The 21,227-nt window shown below is 46.6% G+C and overlaps 1 protein-coding gene across 2 annotated transcripts in view; it reads right to left on the reverse strand.

Moving 5' to 3' along the window:
- Positions 1-21,227, reverse strand: part of ADAM12 (ADAM metallopeptidase domain 12) — a 779,249-nt gene that overhangs the window by 423,180 nt on the left and 334,842 nt on the right. The window lies entirely within an intron of this gene.

Here is a 21,227-nt window from a genome sequence, read left to right on the forward strand (position 1 = left end):
CCTCTAAACCCATCCCAATTTCTCATGCGGCCCCATGGGAAAATTGCCCACCCCTGTATTACATGGTGTAGCTCATGGTCATATATTAAAGGGATTCTCCACTACTAGGACGACCCCTTCTGATTTCACGTTTCCTTCAGGTAGAATAATAAAGCTTAAACTCACCTCTTGTACCTACACCATTCCAGCAGTGACGTAATTCGAGTCCCGACACTGCAAGCTCAGATACCACTGGAACGGCGCCGGCATGGGAGGTTAGAATACTGTAGGCTTTATTATTTTACCTTAAGGAAACACGTGGAATCAGAAGGGGTTGTCCTAGTAGTGTACAACCCCTTTGAATGTGTCTTTCATAAATATATATTATATATTATGAAAAACATTTCAAGTGGACCAATAACCAGGATTTTCCTATATAACCTAAAGCCAGTGCTACACTGGCGCTATCATGAGGATTCTATACATACCTTTAGTTGTGAGATTGGATGTATAGTTTCTGAGATACAGGCAAGTAAAGTTTGTGAAATACATTTACTTGATGATAGATGCAATGAAATATCAAGAGGTGGGCCGGGTTTTGCTAGTTATTCTTGCCCCTGTCTGCTGCCTGTCCTTCTTCCCCACTATCTGCCTGCCTGTCCTTCCTTCCCTCTGTCTGCCTGCCTATCCATCCTCCCACTGTAGTAACAGAGGCAGGGGGAGGAAGGACAAGCAGGCAGACAGGAGGGAGGAATGACAGTCAGACAGCAACGGGAATGTTTAGAATCCATATGATAGTGCCAGTATAGCACTGGCTTTAGTTTAAATATGAAAATCCTGGTGGTTGGTCCTCTTTAAAGTGGTTGTCCATAGCTTGGACAACCCCTTCTGATTTCACATGTTTCCCCAGGTGTGTGTGTGTGTGTATTATATACATATATATATATATATATATATATATATATATATATATATATATATATACACACACACATAAAAAGCAAAGGACTAGAAAGGGAAAAAGTGGAAGACCAATGGGTGGTGGAGAAAAATAAGAAACAAGAGAAGATCATGGGTGTCATGTGGAGGATCCCACGAGAGAGGAGTACTGAGGACTTATCAGAGTTACAGCAGCCAAGAAAAGGCCCTAGGTGTCCTTAAAGACCTGGTTGTAAATTTTCTCGAAGGAAAGAACTGGAGGGAAAAAACATTATTGAGTAAAGGCCGCTTTACACACAGCAACATCGCTAGCGATGTTGCTAGTGATCGCACCCGCCCCCGTCGTGCGTGCGTCACGGGCAAGTCGCTGCTCGTGGCGGACAATATCGGTAGTACACGTCACACGGACTTACCTTTCTAATGACGTTGCTGTGCCCGGCGAACAACCTCTTTTCTAAGGGGGAGGTTCGTGCGGCGTCATAGCGACGTCACACGGCACGCATCCAATAGAAGTGGAGGGGCGGAGAGCAGCCGCATAAACGTCACTCCCACCTCGTTGCCGGAGGACGCAGGAACGCTGTTCGTCGTTTCCGAGTGTCACACGTAGCGATGTGTGCTGCCTAAGGAACGACGAACAACCTGCGTCCCAAAAGTGCAACGATATTTGGGAAAGGAACGACGTATCAACGATCAATGATATTTGCGGTACTTGGGATCGTTAGCGGTCGCTTGTAAGTGTCACACGCAACGACGTCGCTAATGACGCCGGATGTGCGTCACGAATTCCGTGACCCCAGCGATATCTCGTTAGCGATGTTGTTGCGTGTAACGGGGCCTTTTTTCCTAAATATAAGGTAGTTCTGTGAGGTTGGAATGACAGTTCTCCAAAACAGGTGGCAGGTGGCTGCAATACACTGTCCACTTTCAGCATTTTTCACGGACACAAGGTGTGATACTTTATACCCTGCATTCAATATGTCATTTATCCACAGGCAGCTAGGGGGAATTGAGAATCCTTCTGCAAACTGTTGCTAGGAAACTATATCCAGAATAAATAGTAATAATTTGAATTCAATGCATTGAGCCAACTTCATGATTTGTTTTAATCAGCAGCTATGGAAAATTTTTTACATGCACACCTTAAAAAAAGTATATATATTTTTTTTTTACAATGCAACAACTCTTAGTTTTGTTTTCCAAGACCTACAAAGTCATTAGCTTGATAGACGGATGGAATCCTACTACAAGGAGTTTGACATGATGGGACACATAGGCAAAACAGCGTCACTTCTATATACAACCTGAATCCACTATTCATAGTGCGATGGATACATGCTGATTTGTCAAACAGACAGCGAGGGAAATCAAACCCGAGACCTCGTCTCACGTGGTGTATCCATTCTTCCTTCCCGAACGGCGCCTTCCATGATTTATACAAAAACAGTTCACTGTGGTAAAAATCAATTTCAAGAGTTAAAACGAATCTCATTTTTCTGCATCAGACTAAGACGATTTGTTGTGTGTGTAAAAGGGAAGATGAATATAAATTTAGCCTTGGAGAAAAACAATTAATTTATAACGAGATTTTCCAAAGCTGGGACGTATCACCAACAAAAAGCTGCCGCACAAATGACTTTTGGGTGTAAGCTGGAAGGAATCATTTGTAAACGAATCTCGTCTTAAATCTTTTCCATAGCTGATTTAGACGTGAAACAATGTTTCTTGTTTGAGTTCGGAACTGATTAAAAAGAACCATAAACAGCAGGATACAAAACTCCGAATTTAAAGTGTAACTCATTTCAGGAGAACTTGCAGCAGAATGTAGGTGTCATCCTCTAGTTCCTCCCTCCTTTCACCCCTACTCTTTAGATAGACGCTTTGAGGAGAACTTGCAGCAGAATGTGGGCGTCTTCCTCTAGCGCCTCCCTCCTTTCCACCCCTACTCTTTAGATAGAAGCTTTGAGGAGAACAGGTCCAAATGAGGACTCTGCCCATTGTGGGCATTAGGGAAGTACACATGCACAAAGGTCTTGTCAGCCACTGAGAAGCTACACTCATTGGAAGACGTGCTACACCTGGAAATCACAGCCCATGTTGACGAGTGTTCGCCCCGTCAGACGAAGTGGAAGGAGATGGTCTGCCCATTGCATAATTACAGTGTGGAATGGGCAAAAACCTGGAGAAAGTGAGATGGCCTGCTGGAAGAATCCCCACCCTGCCTGAGGCAGAGCTGTACAACTGGCTGCTGAGGCATACACAAGACTGTGCCATTTTGTGAGGAGAAGTCGAGGCAAGAGAAGTGTGTGATGGAGGTTCTGGTATGGCATACCCATCTTAGGGAGGTCAGGAAGCAGTGAATAGTGGAGGAGCATGGTCCTTGTGAAGGAGGAGGGATGACTGGGTGCCTTGGCAGAGAAGGACGTCCAGTGTTCCAAGCATGAGTCAAAGGCTGCATTCTACATTCCAACCCAACTCACGGGCAGGCTGAACAACTTAAAGCCCTGCTGGCCCAGTGGCTGGTAAATTTCCCATCAACTCCACCAAAGGCCTCACCTCTTGTCCAGATTCCACAACCATTGGCGATCCCCTTCTGAAGCAGAGCCAAGCTACAACAGCCTGGTGGGGAAGAGCTGGAGCACTGGATGACCAGGGACACCGCCATATACTTCGACCATGGACGAGGTTTCAGCTTTGAGATGGAGGAGCGGACCAGGCAAAAAGTTTCCGTCAGCTCCCTTTGACTTTGACCCAGTCTACGAGAGAACGAGGAAGTGGGGTTTGGAGCTGGTACACGGTGGCCGTCACCTTACTGCAGTAGATGACTGAGGACTTGCCCATGCCACCTCAACTACAGCATAGGGTGATTCCTCCACGACCCTCTACATTCTTGAGCCTTAGTGGAGAAATTATTCTGGGTCTCCACGAAGCCGCCGGAGGAAAAGAGGCCAATGGACTGTTGAGGTTCATCTGGCTGTAGTACATGTGGCCCAGCGTGCTCACTCGGCCATTTATGTGCATTGAGCTGGGGCCAAGGAGACCTGGGTTTGAGCATCGCCGGGTATTGACCTACTACCACATGAATTTGGATATCTGGAGGCTATTGTTGTGCTGGTTGCAAAGTTCTCAAGTCCCTGACTGCCTCCAAGCCTGGACTCCTTTAGTGTTGACCATAAATGGCCAAAGTAGTTTCTTTCTCCTCCCTTTGTTTAACCCTGGACTTTGTCCCACATGGACTGTGTCCTTGCCAGAAGACATTTGTTGGGGGGAGGGAGATAGATGACCCCATGTCCCAACTGGGTGTAAAGCCCCCCCCCCACATTTAGCGACTTACCAGCGATCCCGAAAATGATGCGACCTGATAAGGATCGCTGGTAAGTCGCTGGGAGGTCGCTGGTGAGATATCACACAGTCAGACCTTACCAACGACTCAGTAATGATACAGGTCGCAGTAGCGACCTGTATAACGATCTCTGCTGTCATTGGGACCCTGTCACACAGTGTCAAACATAGCGATGCGTCCCGCCCAGCAGAACATTGTCTTTGAACAAAATAAACCAGAGCAGTGTGTAACGATCAGCGATTTCAAAGCAGGGGCCAGGTCGCTGCTTAGTATCACACATAACGAGATCGCTGGTGAGACTGCCATTACGTCACAAAACCTGTGACTCAGCAGCGATCTCGCTAGCGATCTTGTTATGTGAGAAGTACCCCTAAGGCAAATGGACTACCTATGCACTTGAACTGCTGTGGCTACTGTTGTGTAGGCCTGGGGGCCCCCTTGTTAAAAATAACTTGAACACTTGTTTCGTGGGTTGTGCTGATCTGAAAGGGGAGAGAACATCATTTACCCTCTGGAAAAGAAACTGTTATTTGTATTTTTGTGGCGTACATTGGCATCTTCTAGGTCGTTGAATGGTCAGTGATGACCATTAGTAAAAACGAGAGTATGTAAGGTAGGTGAACTGTTGTAGTAGAATCCCTTCCCCTGAAGACACCAAATGTGTCACTGTATTGTCAAGTCTCAGCATCCAAGAGCACAAGACTCTGCTTTTGTACTTCACCTCCTCTTTAAGAGGAGAAGACAGGTGTATACAGAAGCGTCTGGGAGCACAAGGCTCTACTCCTGAGATGATGATAGGACCCCTGAGCCTCTCCTCTCTTAGGAGGTTAGACGGGGAGCCTCTGCATGGAAAAGTGAGCTTCACAAACTGTACAATAGCATTGGGCTGGGTTGTGCTTGGACTCACCAGTAAGATCGGAAGGAACCCAGTGGGAACTAAGATTGTGTCTGAATGTACCTAACACAAATGAAATGTGCTGGATGATATGTGCCTGCTATCTGGTGTGTAAAGTTGTTGCTGAAGATGAACTACTGAGTAAAGAACTGTTTAAAATGGACTGCTGGTCTCCTCATGAGTATGAGTCGTCATTCAACATGTGAACTGCAAGGGTACGTAGCCCTCAAGAGACAAGTTCACATATGCAGCCCAGACCAGCTCTTTCATGTAGCGTGCCGTGGTGTCTGGAGTAAACCCCTCATCCAGGACTGCAGCCCCGTGCCACTCTATACATGCAGTGATGAAAAAAGTATTTAGTCAGCCACCAATCGTGCAAGTTCTCCCACTTAAAAAGATGAGAGAGGCCTGTAATTGACATCATAGGTGACCACAACTATGAGAGACAAAATGAGAACAAAAAATCCAGAAAATCACCTTGTCTGATTTGGCAAGGTTTTTTTTGCAAATTATGGTGGAAAATAAGTATTTAGTCACCTAAAATTATGCAAGATTTCTGGCTCTCACAGACCTGTAACTTCTTCTTTAAGAGGCTTCTCTGTCCTCCACTCATTACCTGTAGTAATGGCAACTGTTTGAACTTATCAGTATAAAAAGCACCTGTCCACAACCTCAGTCACACTCCAAACTCCATGTGTAGATCAAAGAGCTGTCGAAGGACACCAGAAACAAAATTGTAGCCCTGCACCAGGCTGGGAAGACTGAATCTGCAATAGGCAAGCAGCTTGGTGTGATGAAATCAACTGTTAGAGCGATAATAAGAAAATGGCAGACATACAAGACCACTGATAATCTCCCTCGATCTGGGGCTCCACACAAGAGCTCCCCCCATGGGGTCAAAATGATCACAAGAACAGTGAGCAAAAATCCCAAAACCACAAGGGGGAACTTAGTGAATGACCTGCATAGAGCTGGGACCACTGTAAGAAAGGCTACCATCAGTAACACACTACACCACCAGGGACTCAGATCCTGTAGTGTCAGACGTGTTCCCCTGCTTAGGCCAGTACATGTCCGAGTCTGAAGTTTGCTAGAGAGCGTATGGATTATCCAGAAGAGTATTGGGAGAATGTCATATGGTCTGATGAAACAAAAGTAGAACTGTTTGGTAGAAACACAACTCGTCATGTTTGGAGGAAACAGAATGCTGAGTTGCATCCAAAGAACACCATAACTGCTGTAAAGCATGGGGGTGGCAACATCATGCTTTGGGGCTATTTCTCTGCAAAGGGACCAGGACGACTGATCTGTGTACATGAAAGAATGAATGGGGCCATGAATCATGAGATTTTGAGTGCAAAACTCCTTCCATCAGAAAGGGCATTGAAGATGAAATGTGGCTGGGTCTTTCAGCATGATAATGATCCCAAGCACACTGCCAGGGCAACGAAGGAGTGGCTTCATAAGAAGCAAACGAAGATCCTGGAGTAGCCTAGCCAGTATCCAGATCTCAACCCCATAGAAAACCTTTGGAGGGAGTTGAAAGTCCGTGTTGCCCAGCGACAAGCCTAAAACATCACAGCTCTAGAGGAGATCTGCATGGAGCAATGGGCCAACATACCACCAACAGTGTGTGCCAACCTTGTGAAGACTTACAGAAAACTCTTGACCTCTGTCATTGCCAACAAAGGATGTATAACAAATTACTGAGATGAACTTTTGTTACTGACCAAATACTTATTTTCCACCATAATTTGCAAAAAATAAAAAAATCTTGCAAAATCAGACGCGGTGATTTTCTGGATTTGTTTTCTCATTTTGTCTCTCATAGTTGTGGTCTAGCTATGATGTGGATTACAGGCATATCTCACTTTTTTAGGTGGGCGAACTTGTACAATTAGTGGCTGACTAAATACTTTTTTTCCTCACTGACCAACATGCAGGGTCCAAATTTTGCCCAGGGACCCATTGGACTCCAGTTACTTCACTGGCTACAATTATAATAAATTGGAATACCACTTTAATTTATGCTGTCAACTTTTTTCCTACTGAGAAAGATATTAATAAGCCATATTTTTAGCAGCTCAGTGTGCCATTCTTCGTAATAGCCAAATTATATGGGTCAAAAAGCTTCAAGTATCCTTGAGTAGTTTGGCACAGTAAGCATGAAAAAAGCTGCAATTAACTAGAAAGATATTAAATAGTTTTAGTCCACTATACAGCTGATGATGGGTCACAATTACTCAAAATTTAGCAAGCAACATTTTGCAGAAATCTGGCAAATTCACCAGTACATCCATTATTACAAAATTATATGGTACGAGGTATTATAGCAAAGTAAAACATGCACAGAAGCTTTCATGCCAAAGTACAAAGCAATATTAAAAAGGCACAAGATTATTAAATGCTTTAACGAGAACCCTACAGCGCCTTTTGACCAAATGTACCTTTCCTGGATATTATTACCAAGGTGTTCCGAAATAGTGAATTGTCTCGCACCCCCAGCAGTGCCAGCCACATACTCGTTTCTCTATTCACAGTTTGACGTATTGCAAAGAATATTAATAGCAAGACAGGACTCTTAAAACTTTAAAAATAGTCATGACTCACCAATATCAAAATAGGAAGAAAAAAAAGAATGTCAGCAGCGTTCATAGCAAATAGGACAACCATCAGTCAGAATAGAAAACAAAAGGATGTTAAATGCCAGAGAACAAAGAAAAGAGTGCAATCATTAATGAATATAGAATCAAACGATGATAACAGTACAGAACCGTGCATAAATTTATCCATTTAAAGGGCATGTAATTCGGGAAATTAACCGTGGGAAGCAAGATTTACATTAAACTTTTTTTTTTTTCAAAGAAAAACATGATTTTTTTTTAAATTTTCCATGTTACTAATTTGAAAAATTCAGAAACGTAGCTTTTTTTTTATAGCGCTTTTCTAACTTTTTAGCTTTTAGGTCTGCAGTCTCATTATCAATACTGCATTAAAATGCGTAATATAATTATAAAGCAGAAGGCAGACTTAAAGGGGTTGTCCACTACTTTGACATTGATGGCCTATCCGTAAGAGGATCTGTCATCAGATCAAAAGTGGCAAATTTTGGATCCCATTTTATACCTGTTCATTCACTGAGTATTCTGGGTTTGTGTCACGCTCCCGGGATCCCGGCAACGCCCGTCACTCTCCGATCCGGTCCCCGGGTGCTCTGACTGCGGCCGCTGCTCCCGCTCTCCCGTCTGTGTGTACTCCGTACTCTCTGCCCGTCGGTCCCGGCGTCCCGCTGCTGTCCGGGACTCTGCTTCCGGCTCCCTTGCATCTCCTCCTCCTCTGCGTCCTGCACTGGTCTCTGGCGCTCGGGCTTCGCGCATGCACTAGGGCACGGGCGCACTCACTCACCTATTCTTAAAGGGCCAGCATCGCTGAAACAGGATATGGCTGATTGAAGGTACAGGGTATATAAGACTTCCATTTCCTTGTGGGTGGTGCCTGTTCAATGTGTTCTTGTAGCTTGCTTCATGCGCTAGGTGTTCAGGTCCCTCTGTGTTTCATACCCAGGTTAACCCTGTCTCTGCTTTCAGTGTCCGACTGCCAGCCTGAGTGTGTCCAGCCTTCCGGTTTCCCAGGAGTTACCCCGGTGACTATCAGCTGTGGATCCTGTCATCTTCCACCAGCCTGTACCCGTTGCCGGTTCTGGATTCCATCTGGCAACATCAGCCTGCATTCCTTACTGGACCCGGACTCCGTTTGTTGTTACCACCCGGCACCTGTACCCGGTCCCAGTAATCCGTCCTGCCCACGTCTACCGTTGGACTACCAGCCATATCCCGTACGGACATCTGAAGGACGCGAAACCCGAACTCACTTGTGTCCCGGCTGCTGTGCATGTAGGCCCTCTGGAGGGGCCGCCAGACAGTCCCTGTACAAACCAGGGTACACAGTTTCTTTAAAGGGGTGGTTCACCCATTTTCATTACTGGCCACATTGCTATTATGTTGAGAAACAAGGTTTCTCTTAAATACCTTGTGTTGTCAATAGTGCCTGTGAGTGTGAGTGTCCCAGGTTCCGTGACCGCTGATGTCCGGTGATGTCATGTCAACTGAGGCGGACTGCAGTCTTCCTGAGTGACTGGGCTGTGGGCGGCGTTTCATCACTCCTACAAAATGTATTGACGCACAATACCAAGTTGTCATATCACACAAGTTCAAAAGGCAGCAGGGGGGCTCATATAGCCATGTCTCTTTGTGTCAACCCTCTTACATGCTTCCAGTGTTATATTGTCCATCGTCAAATCAAGTACCAAGTAACGGCCACCTCTTCTCATCCTGCTAGATGGCATCCTGGAACAATGTTACTGGTGTCATCAACTAAGGGGTACTTCTTACATAGCGAGATCGCTAACGAGATCACTGCTGAGTCAGAGGTTTTGTGACCTACCAGTGACCTCATTAGTGATCTCGCTGTGTGTGACACTAAGCAGCGACCTAGCCCCTGCTGTGAAATTGCTGATCGTTACCCACTGCTTTGGTTCATTTTTTGCTCGTTGCTCTCCCACTGTGAAGCACACATCGCTGTGTTTGACAGTGGGAGCCAACGATCTGAATGTGCAGGGAGCAGGGAGACGGCTTCGGGCAGCCTTCGGTAAGCTGTAACCATGGTACATATTGGGTATCCAAGCAAAGCGCTTTGCTTAGAAACCCGATGTGTACCATGATCACGTGTGCAGGGAGCTGGCTTCTGGCAGCTGCGGACGCTGGTAACTAAGGTACATATCGGGTATCCAAGCAAAGCGCTTAGCTTAGTAACCCGATGTGTACCATGGTTACGAAGCACAGTGTCGTTACACAGGTCGCTGGTGGCTGATCTCTGATCGCTGTGGAGATCTGCCTGATTGACAGCTCACTAGAGACCATGTAGCGACGCTCCAGTAATCCCTGCCAGGTCAGATCGCTGGTGGGATCGCTGGTTGCATTGCTTAGTGTGACGGTACCCTTACTAACTGTTTGAGACACTGTTTCAGCAGCCTGTAATCTATGCGTCCTTGGGTGCCCTCACAACGGAAAAGAGAATTCAGTACAGTGTTAAACACATAATTATCATTAGTGTTTACAGTGAAAATATAAGAGTGAAATTTTGTAAGGGAGCAAGTAAGCAAGGCATGCCCCTTTAAAGGGGGTGTCCACTGCTTTGACATTGGTGGCATATCCTTAGGATAAGTCATCTATGTCTGATTGACCGAGGTCCGACACCCCGCACCCCCGCTGATTAGCTATTCACGGTCGAAGTGGCAGCAGTCTGCCAGAAATGCTCAGTTCCGGATCTGCTCCATCTCCTTATGGGGCCACCATTCTAATCAATAGGAGGTGGATGTGCAGTACCCAGCCAGACCTCTATCAGAAGATGGAGCAGCTGCGGAAGTGAGCATTTCCAGCAGCCTGCTGCCGCTGCTGGGTCCAAGAACAGCTGATTGGTGGAGGTGCGGGGTGGCTAACCCTGGCCGATCAAACATTGATGACCTTACCTTTTAAGGAGATGTGTCATGCTTGCTGGGTATGAGAAATGGGGGATGTGTGTTCAGATCTATGGGAAACTTGACGCACAACAAAAATATAACAAACAATACCACAAGTAAGAGGGAACACAGGGAACACTATAACAATGGTTTGCCCTAGTGAGAGGGGTAGATGGGACACCTCCTACACTCACTTGCAGCTGTCTCTACTCTCATAGGCAGGCCCTATATGGTCTCCTCGGTAGTCACCAAGCAGGAACCTGAGAAACCATTTAGTTGCCCTGGCTAATGCATGGGCAGGTGAGGGACACTAGCCCCACCACTACACTAATATGAGACAAGGAAAGGTAAGACAAACAGGGGACAACAGCAACAAAAAAGATAAAGTCCGACTTCTGGAACACTCTTAGACAGGACCTTCCACCAAGGTGGTCAGAGTACAATCGATTTGTATCTTCAGCAGGGATTGCTGGGAAACACCACTACTTAAACAACAGGGGTGTGGCTACAAAGCAGCTGCAGTTGAAATGCACTGCTAGGAGCTGCTGTCAAGAAAACTAACTAACTCGTTAGACACGAAAAGAAATAAAACTACTGTTAAGATAGAGACTTAGATGGTAATGAGTGACTCAAGTCCTGAAGCTGTCACTGGTCTGCAGACAGAGATAGGACCATGACAGTATGAACCACAGTATGAACTGGTTTTTTTTGTGTGCTAAAAAGAGACTGATTATTATAGTGTGAATGGCGTGCACACTAGGAACATACAGTATGGATGGACAAAGAAAAACCTGGAAACAAGTGGTTTAATCCCCTGAGGAGCCAAGGCATTGTCATACAAGAGGCTACTTAAAGTTCTGCAGCATCTGGAGGGCCATGGGTTAAGGAGCACTGTTTTACAGTCCCTTGGTCTGTGAGCGTGAAAGCTATAATTTAGTCTCATTTGTAAATGTATCAAGAGCAGGGCTTTTCACCTCTGACCACCTTCACAGCTTGACTTTCAAAACTAAATAAAAATAAAATAAATTGCGACAGTCACAGTTTCGTACTACAATTCATATGCTAATTTCATCCTAAAGTCCCCAAAGATTCAATGTCCTCCTTACTCGTGATTAAAATGACAGTCTAGAATTAACATGTCCTTGATGCCATAATCTTTACTCCTGGAGAGGTGATTATCAGACGGCATTTCAACTTGAGATAATGCATTTCAAATCACGTTAAAGGCACTTAAATTGAAATGCAAATAAGGGGGGGAAAAAACTTCAAAAACAACAAAGGTTTGATATTTTCTTCATTTTTACAAAGGACGTCAGATCTGTATTCCTCATCATCACATGAACCCTGTATCCTACATCTACAAGAAGACTCAATTAAGAAAGTCAAAAAGGTCGTTCTGCAACATCGTTTTGTCTTTAGCTATGCAAAACAAAAGATTCAAAGAAATCAACAATGTGTTCTGCTGTTTTATCCCAGAACTTATTTTGTAAATGTCTTATGTAAAAGACAATTCAGTCAAAAAACAAGTTTGGTGGATTCTTCTTCTATGACAGTCAAACCCAAAAGGTTAAGGCCCATTTACACACAATGATATCGCTAACGAGATATCGTCGGGGTCACGGTGTTGGTGACGCACATCCGGCCTCGTTAGCGATGTCGTTGTGTGTGACACCTTTTTGCGATCAGTAACAATCTCAAAAAGGTGTCAAATCGTTTGTCGTTCATTTTTAAAAAATCGTTCCTCGTTTGGAACGCAGGTTGTTTGTCGTTCCTGCGGCAACACACATCGCTATGTGTGACACCGCAGGAATGAGGAACATCATCGTACCTGCGGCCGCCGGCAATGAGGAAGGAAGGAGGTGGGCGGGATGTTCCGGCCGCTCATTTCCGCCCCTCCGCTTCTATTGGGCGGCCGCTTAGTGACGCCGAACGAACCTCCCCCTTAAAGGAGAGATTGTTCGGTGGCCACAGCAATGTCGTGAACAGATATTGATCGCTACGGCAGCGATCACCCCGTGACGTGCCACCGACGTGGGCGAGTGCTATCGCTCGCGACATCGCTAGCGATGTCGCAGCGTGTAAAGCCCGCTTTATTGTCTCAAGAGCCCGGGGTTAACAAAAGTTTCTTGCATGAACTGACACCTCCATATCTATTGATGTTTGAGGTTCGGGACAGTTCGCAAATCCTACTCCCTTAAAATCTTTAAAAAAAGAAAGATAATTTATTTTTATGATAGTCTTCCTGTCATGGGTGTGTCACAGATGACAGATAGTCCTTTGGTTTCTGGCAATAGAAGGTCACAGCGTGTGGCTTCGCAAAATGCTCCCTGACTTTCTATTATTCCTGATGTTAGTATTCATTGGTATAGGTGGCTTTTCTGCTGGATTCATCTCTCCCCCTTTTGGACCCAGCAGGAGCTCGCCTTCCACCCAGCTGCTGATCATCAGTATTCTGTTGATGCCTAAATACTCCCACCTTCCCTGGACTGGTGCTGGTCATATTATTCAGTTCACTCTAGCTCTGGTTGCAAGCAAGTGACTTGCTCTCATCTGTAGTATCATTGCTGAACTCCTGCCTTAGTCATCTGTGGATAAGTAGTTCATGTTTTTTTCCCCTGTGTGTCCTTGTGTGTTCCTTTAGCGCTTAGTGGGGTTGGTGAAGAGCTCATCCCACCCATTGCCTATTTAGGGCCCAGCACTAGAGATACCTAGGGTCAGGTATCCGGCTCAGCGCATGGGTGCGGAACCTATCTAGGGTAGTGAGGGACCAGTTGGATCAGCAGTAGGTTTTGTTAGGGGTCACCATCTCCCCGTTTCCCTAGACGCAGAGGTTTCCTTACCAAGTGCAGATTGAATTAAGTCAAAAGTTGAACTTTACTACAAAAGACTGCAGATAAGGTGGCACACAAAGCGTTTTGGTTGTTAGCACTTTGAGGCAATGGAAACTTGGTGGTTTCAACACTTTTGCAAGAGACAATTCTTGAACATTAATTAATCAGAAATCTCATATTATTATAGTCATTTTAAAACTCAATTCAATTCAAAATACTTCTTATAGGATGAGTAATCCAGAAGAAAAAATTATTTAAAAAATATTTTTTTTATTTTTTAAAAATATTGTTATTAACAAATAGATTAAAAATACAATTAATAAAAGAAATATGAATCCTCCAATGCAAAAGACACACACAAAAAGGCTACTGGGGGGTATGAACAGTAATCACCCTAAAGCACTCAAAAATGGCAACACCACAGCAATACAGAGTTCGCTGCTAGTGACCCTGGTATTATATGGGTAACCAGGGTGTCAATACACCCATAGTATAGTAAATAGATTAATACACCAAATTAACCCACCAGAGACACTACCCCTGCCATTAATCCATTAGCATCCAAACTCCTGAAACACTAATAGTAATAGTGCCCCAATAATTGGGTGAATAAAAACTGCATACCTGTATGTGACTAGATGTAAATATGCTCTCCCAGCATGCCTCTAAAGCCAAACGCGTTAGTGATGTCACTGCGTGTAAAGCAGCCTTAGGCTATGTGCGCACGTTGCGTAATTGCCTTAAGACTAGGGCCCCTGTGCTGTCCCTTATCTCGAAGGTAGGCTTGATAGTAGCCAGGTTGGAGCTCCCAGCATGACCCTGTCTCCTGTCTCCCCTCCACACATGGAGTGGGCTGGAAGCCAAGTAACAAAAATTTGTGCACACTGCACACAAATAAAGGAAGGACAGTATGTGAACTGGGAAGAAATGCAATAGGTATAGGAAATAAGTGCACAACTGAAGAACTCAACACCACGCAAAACTGCAACTTGTAGATCACCATAGAACTGGATAACCACAGGAACTGAGCTAGCAGAAGCTATATCTGGCACTCAGCCCCAGTATCCAGTACCCTATAAAGGGTGAGGGTGGCTGAGGATGGTAATCAGCAGCCTGAGCTCCCAGCAGATGATCACAAGCCAACAGGAATTAACTTCTGCTGTACTGGGGAGCAGTGAAGCCAGAACCAGCCGATGCCCATAACCGGCTGTGCAACTCAGGGAACCCAGGCTGTTTGTCGGACTTTACAGTGTGAACAGAGTCCACTGCCGCCAGGACACCCAGCAAGTGCAACGCCGACATTTATTGGAAATTAATTCTTGTGCTTTTCCCTTAAAAGCTTGTCTTGATCCCTTTTCCATTATTAAAGGCTTAGAGATCTTCTCTGAGAAGCATCCAGCAGATGTCCCCCATCATGTTCACGTTCCATCTACCCTGGTATCGTCGTTCCATCTCATTGATATACTGATGAAATCTTTCTCCTTGCTCTTCATTAACACCACCAAGGTTTTCAGTAAAGTCATCCAAATGGGAATGTAAAAAATGTATCTCAAATTCATCAGACAACCCAAGGTTAAGCATGTTGTCCTTCATGAGGTTCTGGACCCACAAAATTGCCTTCCTTCAATTTTGCTTCGGCCAGTCCCTGAATTTTGTACACAGGTACTTAAAAGTCTCTACTTCTTTGGGTAGAGCTTTCAGAAACTGCTTCATCAGTCCAAGCTGAATGTGGATTGGTGGAAATGGAATGTTAGTAGGATCAACTAAACTTTCCACACCTATGTCTTTGAGTCCAGGTTGGAAAGATGTTCCCATTGGCCAACTTTTTGGGCTCCAGTGATGAGTCCTATCACCGTTGTCCCACTCACACAAAAAGCACGGGGACTGCATGTATCTTCCTTGCTGCCCAAGAAGCAAAGAGAGAACTTTCAGAATACCACATATTGACCATCCTTGATCCTTGTAGTTGTTTCTTGAGAAAGAAGTCTAAATTCTCAAGTGTACGGAATTCCCTACAGACTCTGAAGCATACTGGCTGCCATTGTGCACTAGCAGCTTTCAGACTTTTTTTTTTCTTCGATGAATCAATAAAGAGTCTCGACTCACTCACATTGTACTCAATATAAAACTTTTCCATCAACCCAGGAACATCAGTGCAATACACTAGAGAATCGTCTTGAGAAAAGTATGGAAGGAATCTCTTTTCTCTGCTTCTGAACCTTGAAACACAGGTACCAGGAGGTTGCAGTTTCTTTTACTTTAGTCTAGAGCCAGAAAGTTCTGCAAAATGTTTTAGAAGGTCCAAGTTCCTGACTAAGGCTAAGTTCCCATTTCCGCTAAAATCTATCAGTCACAATCCACTGCTCTTGTAAACAACGGAATCCATTTAGCGGATTCCGCTGCTCCCATAGACTTGTATGAGCAGCGGATTGTGACTGATGATGCTGCGTTGCACCCTCCGCCCGACTGATCAGTCGTGGAACGACTGACCGCCGGGCGGGGGGAACGCAGCATGTAACGTTTTTTGAGCAGCGAGATCTGTCGGATTTCGCTGCGCATGCTCTCTGGCTCCCTGCACACGTCACCAGCTTTGGTTGGTTACCCGATATTTACCCTGGTTACGGTGCAAGGAGCCAGCGCTAAGCGGTGTAGGCCCGTAACCAAGGTAAATATCGGGTAACCAAGGTAAACATCGGGTGCTTTGCTGTTACCCGATATTTAGGCTGGTTACGTGTGCAGGGAGGCCGACACTTCCCCGCTCGGCCCCGCCCCCTCCCGCACTCCGCACATGTATGTACACACACACACACACACACACCTGTCCCCAGCCATGCAGACAAGCACTGCCACTGACACCCTCGTCTGGCCCCGCCCCCCGCTCGGCTCCGCCCCCTCCCGCACTTTGCATGTGCACACACATACATACATACATACATGCACATACACACACTCACTCACTCACACATACACTCACCTGTTCCCAGCCATGCAGACCGCAGCACTTCCACTGACATCCTCAGCGCCTGGCCCCGCCCCCCGCTCGGCTCCGCCCCCTCCCACATTCAGCATGTGTATACACACACTCACACACTCACACCCTCACACACACACTCACTCACACACACACACACTCACACACTCACACACTCACCTGTCCTGCAGTCCCTGCGGCACTGACGTCCTCAGTGCCACGGCCCCGCTCGGCTCACCATCCCCCCCCCGAACTCCGCCCCCCGCACACAACGGAATCCGACAAAGAATTCTGTTTTTTGTCATCCGTTGTACAGCGTTGAACAGCGCATAAGTCACATGCGTCAAGCGACGCATGTGACTGATACAAAACAACGGAAATGTGAACTTAGCCTTACAGAAACATAAACATGTGGAGTCCACGGCTTGATCACCTAATTGTGCACCAAAGTAATCATAATACAATTTTTGTAATGCTCCGTCGTTGATTCTTCACTGCAAAACAACCGCAAAAGTTGTTGAGTGAGTTACGACACCCCCATTTCAATGACATAGTTAGAAACCGAAGCTTAATGCACCGCAACCACTAAATATTGCAATGAATCGTGGTAAGCACAGCACCACACTCTAATGGACTCTGACTAAAAGACAATTTGCCTTTACTTCCCATAGCGACCACAGTGAAGCTTTCAGTTCTTAAACTCCTGAGGTAAAATGAAAGCAGTGCGCTGATTGGTTGCTATGACACCACCACACTCTACTGAACTCTGACTAAAAGACAATCTGCCTTTACTCCCTATAGCAACCAATCACAGTGCAATATTCAGATATTAAACTCCTGAGGTAAAATGAAAGCTGTGCTCTGATTGGTTGCTATGACACCCCCACACTGTTATGAACTGTGACTAAAAAAATAAACAATCTATGTTTACTGCCCTTAACAACCAATCACAGTGCAGCTTTCGATTCTTATACTTCTGAGGTGAAATGAAAGATGTGCTGTGATTGGAGGCTATGGGCACCACCACACACTCTGGGTTAAGAAAATCATCTCTGGTCACAGCAGCCAATCGCAGCACAGCGTCCATTAACTTCTAACCAATCTAATGACACCAAAATCATCCACCAAAGGTCACCCAAAGGGGTCAAAGTATGGAGCAAGAAAAAGCCTATAAAGTCTTTGTGAAAAAAACAGTATATGATGGAATTTTTTCGATATTTTTACTGAGTTTAGATCAGAAGTGTATGCCGTATTTTTCGTTTTATAAGACGCACCCCAAATTTAGAGAAAAAAAAAGGTAAAAAAAAAAATGGGGTCTGTTCTATAATCCGGTTGTGTCTTACCACTGTGCTGGCTCTGCTCTCTGCTAGTACTGCTCTCTGCTAGCTCTGCTCTCTGCTGACTCTGCTCTGTGCTGAGGGTGGTGAGGTACGAGCCCATTCTGAAGATATCGGCGGTGAGGGCTTCAAAGAAAGCCAGAGACTGCTTGTGCGCAGATGAGATCTTGAGTCCTCACCACCAACATCTTCAGAATGGCCCTTCCTCACCACCTGCCACAGAGAGCAGCGCTGCCAGCTGCTGTACAGAGCAGCCACCGGCCACCGCAAAGAGCAGCTGCGTGCCGCCTTTCAGAGCCGCACAGAGTAGCCACTGCACACAGCAGCATCGTATGCCATACAGAGCCGCACAGAGCAGCACAGCACTATCCTTGCCTCCTGTGAATCCTCTCTACCAGCCCCCCGGTAAGCTACAGTAGGATTATAAGATGCACCCCTCATTTTCCTCCCAAATTTTTGGGAGGAAAGGTACGTCTTATAGTCCGTAAAATATGGTAAATATCACCTCTTTTCAAACAATTTTACCCTTGCAGACCTTTGTAACTAGTAACTCATTCCCTGAATGGGCTATTTTCCCATAGGCCCAGCAGAATGACGTCACCCACTAAAGGCCCCGTTACACGCAACGACGGATCTAATGATATATTGCCGGGGTCACGGATTCCGTGACGAACATCCGGCATCGTTCGCGACGTCGTTGCGTGTGACAGCAAGGAACGACCGTTAACGATGGAAAATACTCACCTTATCGTCCATCGTTGACACGTTGTTCCTTTTTAAAAAAACGTTGATTGTTGAGCAGGCAGGTTGTTCGTCGTTCCTGAGGCAGCACACATCGCTACGTGTGACACCTCGGGAACGACAAACTGCAGCTTACCTGCGGCCGCCAGCAAGGAGGAAGGAAGGAGGTGGGCGGGATGTTACGTCCCGCTCATCTCCGCCCCTACGCTTTTATTGGGAGGCCGCTTAGTGACGCCGCTGTGGCGCCGCATGAACCGCCCCTTTAGAAAGGAGACGGTTCGGCGGCAACAACGACGTCGCTAGGCAGGTAAGTACGTGTGACGGCTCCTAACGATTTTGTGCACCACGGGCAGCGATTTGCCTGTGACGCACAAACAACGGGGGCGGGTTCTTTCACCATCGACATCACTTACGATATCGCTGCGTGTAACATCCTCTTAAGGCTGAAAATATACCTGAACAACACTTCTTAGGAGGCTGCACACTCTAAGGCCTGCGCCACACATCCGTGCCTCCGGCACGTGTTTGTCATTTTTTACACGTACCGGCGGCACGGAGACACGTTAAGCAATGCTACCCTATGGTAGCAGGCACACACACGTAAAACCACACGGAACGTGTGTCCGTGTGCGTTTGTACGTGTGTGCGATTTTCAAAGCGCTGACATGTCAGTGTTTTCTCCGGCAGCACGGGTGTCACACGGCCCGCACCCGTACCACACGGGTGTAGTGTGGATGCGGTCCCGTGTGACACGCGCCGGAGTAAACACACATGTCAGGGAAAAAAATAAAAAACATTTACTCACCTTCTCCAGCCCTCCTGTCTCTGCCGCTGCTGCCTCTTGCTGCCGACCGCCGCTCATTATTCTCATTGAATATTCACTTCACTGCCTGGCAGCAGCAGCAGCGGGGAGACAGGAGGGCTGGAGACCGAGGATCAGCACCACGGACAGCAGCGCGGACATCAGGAAGGACCAGGTGAGTATAATAATTACCGGTTCTACGTGTGCTATCGCGGATAGCACACGTAGAACACACGTGTCACGCACGTACCAGAGACACGTACTTACCTGCACGCAACACGCAGGGAAAATACGTGTCTCTCGGCACGTGCATGAAATTCATGTGAGTGTGGCAGAGGCCTAAATACTATCACCTCCAGACTAAAAGAACGGGTTCAGATGTGGTTTACTTTGTGCATTTCCACATTTCCATTTCATAGCAAAAACATGCACCTTTTTTGAGAGGTTTTGCCAAACCCTGCAATCGGACAAATACTTACAGAACAACTTAGATTCTGCTGCAAGTCCAGCATATCCATTCTGTCGTGGACATGTTGTTGAGTAAATACAGGAATTGTCTTCACTATCAAAAGAAAATTAGACTGCAGTAGTTCAAATAAAATTTGCAAAAAAAATAAATCTTTTTTAGTTAGCTAGCAATATGGAACTTTTGTAGACAGTGCCCTCAACATGTCTGCAATGTCTGAACATACAGTATGTCATGAGTGTATCACTGCCTGATGTCATCTGTGATCAGGTCACAGCATATTGTTGCTCACAGATCAGCTTCAGTGCCCGTTCATTGTTTACCCTGAGTAGAAGTGTGACGCCCTGGCAAAGCCAGGTTGTCACAGAAAGAGTTAATTCTCCTTGGTAATCTGATCTCACACCAGTGCAGCAGGACAAACCACATCCCCCAGGGTAAGAGAAAAGCAGAGCAGAGGGGAGGGGCTGGAGCAGAGTGTTTGGAGAGACAGACAGAAGAGGAGCCTGGAGTTGTAGCTCCCAGGCTGATAGTGAAGCGTACTCCAAAAGGGCCGGGACAGGCTGTAGTGAGGAAGGGGCCAGAGGTAGCCGGAGCAGGGCGGTGGCCCCTCGGTACCTAGGGTGACCCGGATCACTGCAGGGGAGTGGATTCCCCGTTCCCGGCTGAGGAGAAAGAGGAAGAGAGTGGAGAGAAAGGCACTTGGCTGCAAGGAAAGAACAACAGGAGCTGCTGCACTGTGTGTGGGACACTAACACCCCCGTACCGAAGGCTGCGGACACCGGCAATTCCTAGTTACCAGTGACACTGTGTGAAATACTTGTGAGTACGCCCATGCCCTCGGGCACCGCACCGCAGCACTGCGCCCTGCTCCCTGCTTACCCCATCACCGGGCCCCGGGACAACCAACCCCCTACCCACGGAGGGGAGAAATAACATCTAGCTGCTCCATATCATCACTCCCGGGATCCCCGTCCAGAGCAGCGGTGGTGTTCCACAATCACCACAACCGTGGGTGGCATCACGGACAATCTCCCTTACCAAATCCCCTTTTACTGTGGAGCCTGGGATCACAGACCGGGTCACGCTACCGTGATACCCACAGGAGTGACCCCGTGGCCCAGATCTGAGTACCCCCTGGTCCCCGGGCAGCACATTTGGCGTCACGAACAGGATCGAACCCATCCAGTTAGCTGGTGGAAGTGCGCCTTGCCCCGTCCGTCAGCGGTGTCCTGCTGAGGAAAAATCCCGAAGTCCGCCATTTTAGCCGCCATTTTAGGCGCCAAAAACAACAGCTTGGCGCCTTCTTCTCCGAGCGGCGGGCGCAAAAAAGAGGCTCCGCCCCCTGAGAACGCGGGCGGAAGTGAAGCTCCGGAGGACCGGAAGCGAAAGGAAAACTTTAAAAGTTGCT

Source organism: Anomaloglossus baeobatrachus, chromosome 5, assembly GCF_048569485.1.
Source record: "Anomaloglossus baeobatrachus isolate aAnoBae1 chromosome 5, aAnoBae1.hap1, whole genome shotgun sequence".
Lineage (NCBI taxonomy): Eukaryota > Metazoa > Chordata > Amphibia > Anura > Aromobatidae > Anomaloglossus > Anomaloglossus baeobatrachus.